At 41.2% G+C, this 9,007-nt stretch overlaps 1 protein-coding gene across 1 annotated transcript in view; it reads right to left on the bottom strand.

The window, feature by feature from the left end:
* The window catches only part of LOC133740124 (diphthamide biosynthesis protein 3-like), a 55,442-nt gene that overhangs the window by 28,999 nt on the left and 17,436 nt on the right, over positions 1–9,007 (bottom strand). The window lies entirely within an intron of this gene.

Consider the following 9,007-nt stretch of genomic DNA (forward strand, 5'->3'; position numbering starts at 1 on the left):
TTTGGTGGCCGGAATCTGGAGAACTCGGCGTTGACCCATTTTGCTACAGTAAACTTTAAGCCCGTGGATCCTCGTTTTCCGGCCATGGCACGGCATTCCACTACCATAGGCGAGTCGATGAAAGGGAGAGGAAGCGAATGGTGGCCGCGGCTCGTCCCCAGGTGGTCAAATGACGGAGTTGCAGAGGTGAGCCAAAGAAAGAGAAAGACAAAGAGAGAGAGAAAACCACGGGAGGGAGGAGAGAGAGAAAAATGGGAGTTACCTGGCTCCTACAGTAAAAATTCCAAATATATACTAAATTACTGTGAACAGTAACTTTTGTTTTTTGCTTATAACTTTCGCATACAAGCTTCGATTTTTACGTACCATGATTCGGTGCCTATACTAGCGTCTCACGCGTAATACAACACGGTCATCAAGTTTAGGGCAAATAAATTAAGCTCCAAGTATCGTACCCAAGGGAATAGGGAACCCCCACTTGGTTACGGACAACTAAGCACAAATACAAATTATCCTAGCAACAAGTATCCGAAATTGTGATTTTTGATTGTGAATACTTACTTAAACTAAATATGAGATCCGAAAACAGAAAATTGCGAAAAATAAAAATGCAATGCTAAAGAAATTTGCGAAAAATTCAAGACAAGAGAGTGTTGAGTGCTAGGGAGGTTCCTTCACCCAAATCCTATGTGCCGGAAGCTAATCTAATGTAGATGCAAAATTCTTCATTTGGCGGTAGTCGTATCCTAGGCGGTTCAAGGCTCAAGGACCATATATTCTCAATTACGGTATTAATGTGCCGTTTCAAGGGTCACACAAACTCAATTAGAGAGAGCTAGAGCCGGTTCAAGGGTCTCTAAGTTGCTCAAATTGGCATAAAGCTCAAGAATTAGACCACTAAGCGATTCACCCTCGCAATCACGCGGCGGGTGTAAATCACCATACTTATAACCCCTACAATACCAAATTGAGGGTTCTAGCTTAGGAATTAGAGGGGGTCAAGCCTCTAACTCCATCCTAGACATGCTCAAAATACATACTCTAGAGTTGACTAGGCTCCTAGACATGCATTTCAACCCAATAAAAATTGATATAAGCATCCAATAAAATAAATTGCATCAATGACATTAAAATAGACATCCTTTACATAAAATTTGGGCTAGGGCACACAACCCTAACCCCCCACCAAAAGTTCTACTCACTACCCATAAATATATACATCATCAATTCCATCAATTTCATACAAACAAAAGAGGAAAAGGTATAGAAGAGGGAGAACAACCAAGACAAATTACAAATGCTAAAAAGCAAACATAACAAGCCTTGGAATTATAATTTCTCCCTTTTACCCAAGTGGTGATTGCTTTATGCTTGAAGTGCTTCCCCTTTGAATCTTGTGAAATTAATGAGAAGATGGAATATTGGTGAAGTGGATCTTAGTGAGGAGAAGAAAATATTGGTGAGGTGATGTGAATCTTGGTGAGGAGAAGAAAATCTTGGTGATGAGGTGTGAATCTTGGTGAGGTGGGTTGGATTTTGGTGAGGAGAAGGGAAAAATGGAGAAGGAAGTGTGGTGTGTTCGGCTGTGTAGAGGAAGAGAAAGGAATGGGATTAATTGGAATGGGATTTAATTGGAATCCGATATTTTTTTGTGTGGCTAGCCGTGAGAAGGGAAGGAGAGAGAGAGATAAGGCCACGTGGCCACATGTGAGAGGAAGAGAAAAGGAAAAGAAAAGAAAGGAATTGGCTGCACGTGGGTGAAAGGAAGAAGGGATCAGCCATGCTGACGTCAGCAAACTTCAATTTTTTTTTTTTTTTTCTTTTCCTCAATCAATTTTTTTTTTCTTCTTTCTTCTCGACTCGATGCAGTTCCACAACATATTATCGAAGGTGGTTGGATTCCGCTCCCTTATTGGTGTTGACCACGGTTGATCCGTATTGACTATTTCGTCCTTTTATCGGAAACTCCAATTTGCTCCATTTTTGCACAATTTCTTCCGAAATTCACAACTCCGCTTATTTACTATAAGAAAAATTAAAATTGATTAATTACATAATAATTGACATGAGGATTTGCTTATTTTTAGTATTTTAGATATAATTACACGCATATAAATGTGTGTAATCATACCACATATGCACGCGTTCGGTTTAACGTCCTCTACAACTTTCATGAAGAAAATTTTCTCAAATTTTGACCCGAACAAAAAGTCATCTTTTAGGGCCCCCTAAAAGTACCGAAACGACAGTAAAAGTGAAAGTAAAGGTCGTTTACCGTCTAAATGACTAGGAAATCGGTAAATTCAGGTTCGGGACGTTATAAAGCCTTTGAAAAACAGAGGCTAAACATTCAAAGTGCGAAAATCAATTGGAAGCATACCTTCAAATCTTTTGCTGCGAATCGAACTCCAATAATCAAACTCTAAGTCTGCAACTTGAACTCCAACTGCAAAAATAGTCTCCTTTAAAGCCAATCCTTGAGAAAACTAATGGTTTCTAAGAGATTTGTATCATCTTGCTGCCTTTTGGAAGTGCGACAACTCAAATGGAGAGTCGAACTCTTGTCTGCTGCAAGTCGCGACCCAGATAGGTCTTTAAAACCCAAAAATTAAAAGCGGCGTCGTCTCAGAAAAAGCAAAAAAAAATCCTGCGCGTACGCCTTGGGCGCCTCAGGCGTCGCCTTTCAAGCCTTTCACGCCTTGATCGCCGCCTCAGAAGCCTTGTCGCCTTATCATTGAAACTCACTCAATTTAAGGGCTTATTTCCGCTTTTCAAGCCTCAGGCCGCTTTTTAATTCATTGGTATAAAGTATAAACCCTTGTTTCATGTATTAGGCACTGAACAAGAATGGAAGCTTGCACAGAGCACAATGGAAACTGCTTCCAGTGGATTGTCTTCTGCAACCAACGAACTTAGTATTGCATCTCTCAAACAAAGTCAGCTTCAGGTCATACCTTCTCTTTCATACATGCTAAATATCTTCCACATGCCCGTCTTCTGAAAGCGAAGTACGGTTGGCGTTTAATTCAAAAGCCGGATTCCTTAATTGCCTGTCTTCTGAAAGCGAAGTACTTTCCGAGTAGTTCTTTTATGGAGGCTAATCTCAAAAGTGGGGCATCTTATACTTGGAGAAGTATCATTGCGGGCAGAGCTGTTTTACAGAAAGGCTTACGCTACCAAGTTGGCGATGGGAGGAATATTTCTTTGTGGAGAGATCCGTGGTTGCCAGTCCCGCATTTGTTTAGACCTTTCTCACCCATCATGGAAGGGACGGAGGAATGGCTAGTGGCTGATATAATTGACGAGAACGACAAAGAGTGGTTGTTGGAGGTGGTAAACGAGCTTTTTTCGGAGGAAGAAGTCAGAAGGATTGCTTCGATCCCTTTGAGTCTGAGGCCAGCTAAAGATAGACTAGTGTGGCACTTTGACAACAAAGGGCTATATAATGTGAAAAGTGGCTACTACGTGTACCAGAATTCAGTCAATATGTTAGATAAAGCTTCGACTTCCGCTGCTGGTGAGGAAGGGATGGTGAGCAAGTTGTGGAACAAGATTTGGAAGGCTAGAGTGCCTCCTAAAGTCTGAATTTTTATCTGGAAGTTGGCAAGAGGCATTTTACCTACTCGTGCTGTGTTGAGGACTCGTAAGGTTTTGCTCCCTGATTATTCATGTTTGTTGTGTGGTCATGGTGATGAGACTGATATTCATGTGTTTAAAAACTGTAAAGCTTTGCATTGCTTTTGGTTATTGGGCCCCTTAAAGTTGAAAGCAAAAGAGCACCCATCACAAATGTTGAATGAGTGGCTGTTTGATATGATGGACGTACTACCTACTGAGCTTGTGGATGTATTTTTTATTTCTCTTTGGTCCATTTGGACAGAGAGAAATAATATTCTTTGGAGGAATAGTTCTTTCCAACCCATGCATTTGATTCAACGGAGTGTTAAGCAGCTACAAGATTTCCAGCAGTTTCAACCCAAAAGGGGAAAGCAGAAGAAGAGATCGATTACAAAGTGGGAGAACCCCCCAGCGGGTAGATTGAAAATTAATATTAAAGGGGCCTTCAGATCGGAAAGTGGTAGTGGAGGCATTGGAGTGGTTGTTAGAGATGATTTGGGTAGGGGCATTGCGGCTATTGCTAGACCTTTTGTACATGCACACTCAGCTCTGAATATGGAAGCTGAGGCGTGTAGAGCTGGTCTTCTTCTTGGTATTCACCAAGGATGGTCTGAAATTGATATTGAAAGTGACTCCACCCTTTTAGTTGCGGCTCTCCAAAGTGGGGAGAAGAATTTGTCGGAGATTGGTCGGGTTTTAGATGACTGTAAGGATTACCTGCGTGGTTTTCAGTCAGTTAAAATTCGACATATCTACCGTGAAGCAAACGGTGTTGCACTTAGACTTGCACACCTTCCTAGCATGTTTGTTATTGATGATGTTTGGTTAGATGAGACTCCTGCTATTATTCAGGATGTTCTCTACGAGGATTATCCTCACTGTTTTTATCATTATAGTACTAGTGTACGGGGTTTAGGTTTTACGTCCCCCCCTATGAAGTAGGGAATATTCTTGGGGGAGCCTATCCAAATTTTCCAAGTTCCAACAAAATATCTTCCACTTACATTAGTAGTAGATATTTCTTATGAAAATAAATTAATACATATTGTTATAATTCCATCATGTTCACAATCAATCGACACATAGACAGACAGACACAAAACCATCAGCATTATATATCTATAAATCATCTGATATGCTGGTTTTATACTCGACAGGTGATTTACAAAGCACGGTTCTTGCAATGAGGGATTGTGCATGTGAAGCCCGTGTTGCACGGTTCTTGCATATGCTGGTGTTTCAAATCGTCATTCTACTTTGACTTCTGAATGCGGTTTTATAACTGAAGAGGTAAAGTTTACAAGTTACATCCTTTGAAGTTCTATTATTAAATACTAGCATGGGCCTACATGTGTAGGGAGGTTTTTTTTTTTTCTTTTTTCATGAGTGTGGGGATGTAGTGGGGAGTTTCCTCATGTTTGCACTACTTTTATTTTAATTTTATTTTATAAATTGACTTTATTATCCCTATTCATTATTTTTGAATCAAAAAATTTTAATATATAAAGGATAAATTGGTAAAAAAATTCAGTTATGAAAAGCAAGCTCTCTTCTCTTAATAATAGTATAGATTAATACAACTTAATTGATATTTGTTCTAATATACGCATCAGGGACAAATATTCTATATGAATATTGTTTCTTTTACCCATGTGGTCTCAGGTTCAAACCTCCTCATGGTACCTATCTTGCTATTTGCTAGGGTTTCTTCACTTTCTTGTCTCATAAAGATTTGTAGGGTTTGGCAGGTCGCCTCAATTTCAACCCCTGGTCTGCAAAACGGGTTCTGGGATCATAAAATTAATAAAAATATGAATGTTCTTTCTTTTAGCATATTTATTTGCCCCTAAGACACAAATGAAACAGCATTGTACATCTCTAGTATGAGCCCTTCGATCAATTTAAATCGTGGTCCTTTGTTTTCTTCTGCGATTATGATTTCTTAAGGGCTGCTATCCAATGTGACTTAACTTCCTTTTGTATTTTTATTAACTCTCCCGTTGTGAGGGATGGTTTCTTATATGGCTAATACTTTTACATTCATCAGGTCCTTGCAATAACTGAAGATCTACATGATGTTCACAGTCTAGGAAAGGAGGCTGCTGCATTTCATCGTGTGCATACTTCTTATATAATTATCGACGATAACTACGTCCTATCTTCAAAACAATCCAAGTTTCAGAACAATATCTCTCTCTCTAATTTCAGTAGTACTTGAAGTTGAAGATTTCACTATCTTTGATCTACACTTCGAGTCATGTCTGCTCTAGTGGATATATGGAGTAATGAGACCAAGGAGCAGAGCAACAAGGATCAAACCCTTTCGTCAAATGCCTCGGCCGCATCAAGCGCTGATGTTGGGGTTAACCAATTGCGAAAGGAGTGATGAGCTCGTCAACCTTGTTAGCTCCTGTTTTCGGCCGACTGACGGTGTTCGTCTGAAGCCTCAGTCTCCATGCTTGTGGAGTGGTTTAGCCCTTGAAGATATGTAGTTGTGTCATTTTTTTCCTTCTTTTTGCTTCTTATCTTTTTCTTTGCTTGACTTTCAAAATCAGTAACAGTGCTAAGGTTTTTTTTTTTTTTTTTTTTTTGAAATAAGTTTGTAACAATGAAGTATTAAGTATATATGGTAAGTTTAAGAACCCATAGAACGTCTCAGTGTGATATTGTTGTAGAATTATTGACTTAAGAAAACCGATCTGAACTATGTAATTAAGCCAACACTACCACAGAATCTAACAAACCAATTAAGCTAGCTAATTACTGGTATTATACAACACTTCACAGAAAACAAAAAACAAAAGTGGTGAGATAAATCAACAATCGAGTTCTATAAGATAGGGACGTAGCAGTCCATGAGAACGAGAGAAAAGTTTGCGCCATTCTTGACCTAACAGTCCATGTGCTAAGGATCATCTGAACGCTCTCATGTATTCACACTGAAGATTCCACCCATCAGTGGAATATAATACCTACCTGAGCTTTCAACCACATAATGACATGTGTAAAAACAACATCTAACTGTTTACATAATGCCACGTAGTGATTGACTCTCCCAATTCTTATCTCTCTCTCTAACCCATAGAACCACTGCCATCAGAACCCATAGATAGAACCGCCGCTCTCGCTCTCAAAATGAAGTGATCCGTGAGAGTCGGGTGGGGAGACCTGTACTCGAGGAACCTCAGGTCGGGGTTTTCGAGCCTCTGGAGCTTGGATTTGACGTCCTCGGCGAGGCGATCGTAGTAGACCATGGCGGTCGGCGGAGGAGGCCTCGGTAGTGGGGTTGAGAGAGAAGGTGCGACGGCGGGTGAGGTGGGGCTGGATCGAACGGTTTGGTTCAGCGCCGGCGAGGCCTTGACCGACCAGCGGCGGGTCAGCGCTGTGAAAATGTGCTTCATCGCCATGGCTGTAGCTCAGAGAAGATCCTTAGGGTTTGATGATACAACCCAGTTTCACAGAGAATACTCTCTCTCTCTGTTAAGTTTTTTGACTCGTCCATGTGAGTTTTCGTGGTTGCTAAATTTCCTTCTGTGATTGGTTGCGATTGAATTGATTAGGGCTGGCAAATTCTCCCAAATCAAACTGTACCAACCGCATCCGAGCCGAGCCAAGTGAATTGGTAGCCGAAAACTTGGTAACTGAAGTCTTGGTACGGTACAACCGTACCGACTCCACATACACGGTACGGTAATGGTTTCAATTTTCATATATACATGGTATACCGTACCGTACCGAAGTCATGTATCATACTCATATTTTTTTAATTTTTTATTCTTCAGTCTTCTACTTTTGGACTCTTCTTCTCTCTTCTGAGTCTTCTCTCTTCTCTTTCTTCTTTCTTCTTTTTCTTTCTTTTCCCCGTCTCTTCTGTCTCTCTTCTTATCTTCTTCTTTTCAGTTTTTTATTCTTCTCTCTTCTTTTTGGACGACTCTTCTCTCTTCTCTTTCTTCTTTCTTCTTTCTTCTTTTTCTTTCTTTTCCCGTCTCTTCTGTCTCTCTTCTTCTTCTTCTTCTTCTTCTTTCCCATCCCTTCTGATTCTTATCTTTTTCTTCTTGACAAATAGCAACCTGTAAAGTGCTTCTCACACCTCAGTCTCTCTCTCGAATCCAAGCTCATCAGCCCTCAAACTTTGTTGTTGTCACTCCCGCTGTCGTCGGACGGGCTCTGGTCGTAGGCGACAATGGTAGATGGGAGGAGGAAGGAGAGTTCAGGGGCGCTGAGGGGTGGGGTTTCGGATCTTGCAGACCTAGAGGGATTGGGATTTGGAACTTGGTTGCTGATTTGGGGTCGGAGGAGATTGAAACGGATCTCGACCTTCGGTTTGGGGGAGTTGTGACGACCAAGCCTCGACGAGCAGCAGAGGTTGGATCATTGTTATTGGTTTGGGGTTGGCGACTGAAGCGGCGGACTGGGTGGTGTTGAATTGGGTCTGCGGCGGCTAGGGATAGTTTCCTTGTGCTAGTCCGACAGTGGTGGGCCGGCAGAGGAGTCGGCGCGATCTGGGCGGTGGTGGAGGGATGGTAGTGGTGGTGGTGTCGGGTTGGGGTTGACTCTGCAAGATCTGGGCTTGCCTTGCCTAGCAGGCTCAATTCTTGGGCTCTGGCCAGATCGTGGCCCAATCTTAAACTCGGTTGGAGGCCCAACCAACCGATACCAACCGATACCGAGAAGTTGGTATACCGACTTTTGTGGCCGGTAATGGTACTTCATTTTGTGTACCAATAAGCTCTGGTACGGTAGGTGGTTTTAAACTTGAAGGCCCGGTACCATACCGAACCCAGCTCTATAATTGATGGGACGAAATTGCCTGGGATTCAATTGATGGGTTCAATTTCTGGGGCTGGGTGTTCAAATGATGGGTTTCATTCATAATCAATGTTTTCTCATCAGATTAAGTTTGGTCTATCTCTCTCTCTTTTATTTTCAGAAATTCAGATTAGTTCCATATCAAATTTCATTGAAACCCAACAATTTGCTTCGCAAACAATTTTCAATTAATACTGAAGTCTTCCCAATTTGATATTAAAAGACCCATGAGATAAGTCGATTGGTGGTGAAGAATTGGAAGTGTGTGTTGTGGTGGTCTTCATCAATTATATAAGCTTCACTTGCTTTGAAGCCACGGCTGATTTGAGAGAGAGAGAGAGAGGTTGGGAAATTGGAGATGATGATATGATGAAATTAAACTAGTGATTTGTTTGAAGAGAAGAACAGAGAAAGAGAGAGAGAATCCTGGAAGACAAGGACAGAACTGAGAAAGAAAGAAAATTGAAAAAGACAAATCAAGTTTTGTTGTAGACCATTGGATTTCAATATTGCTATTAGTCGAAATATAGTGAAAAGCTCAGGTAGGTCAGGTGATTAACTTGCTCAGGAGAGGATCCTC

This window comes from Rosa rugosa, chromosome 3, assembly GCF_958449725.1.
Source record: "Rosa rugosa chromosome 3, drRosRugo1.1, whole genome shotgun sequence".
NCBI lineage: Eukaryota > Viridiplantae > Streptophyta > Magnoliopsida > Rosales > Rosaceae > Rosa > Rosa rugosa.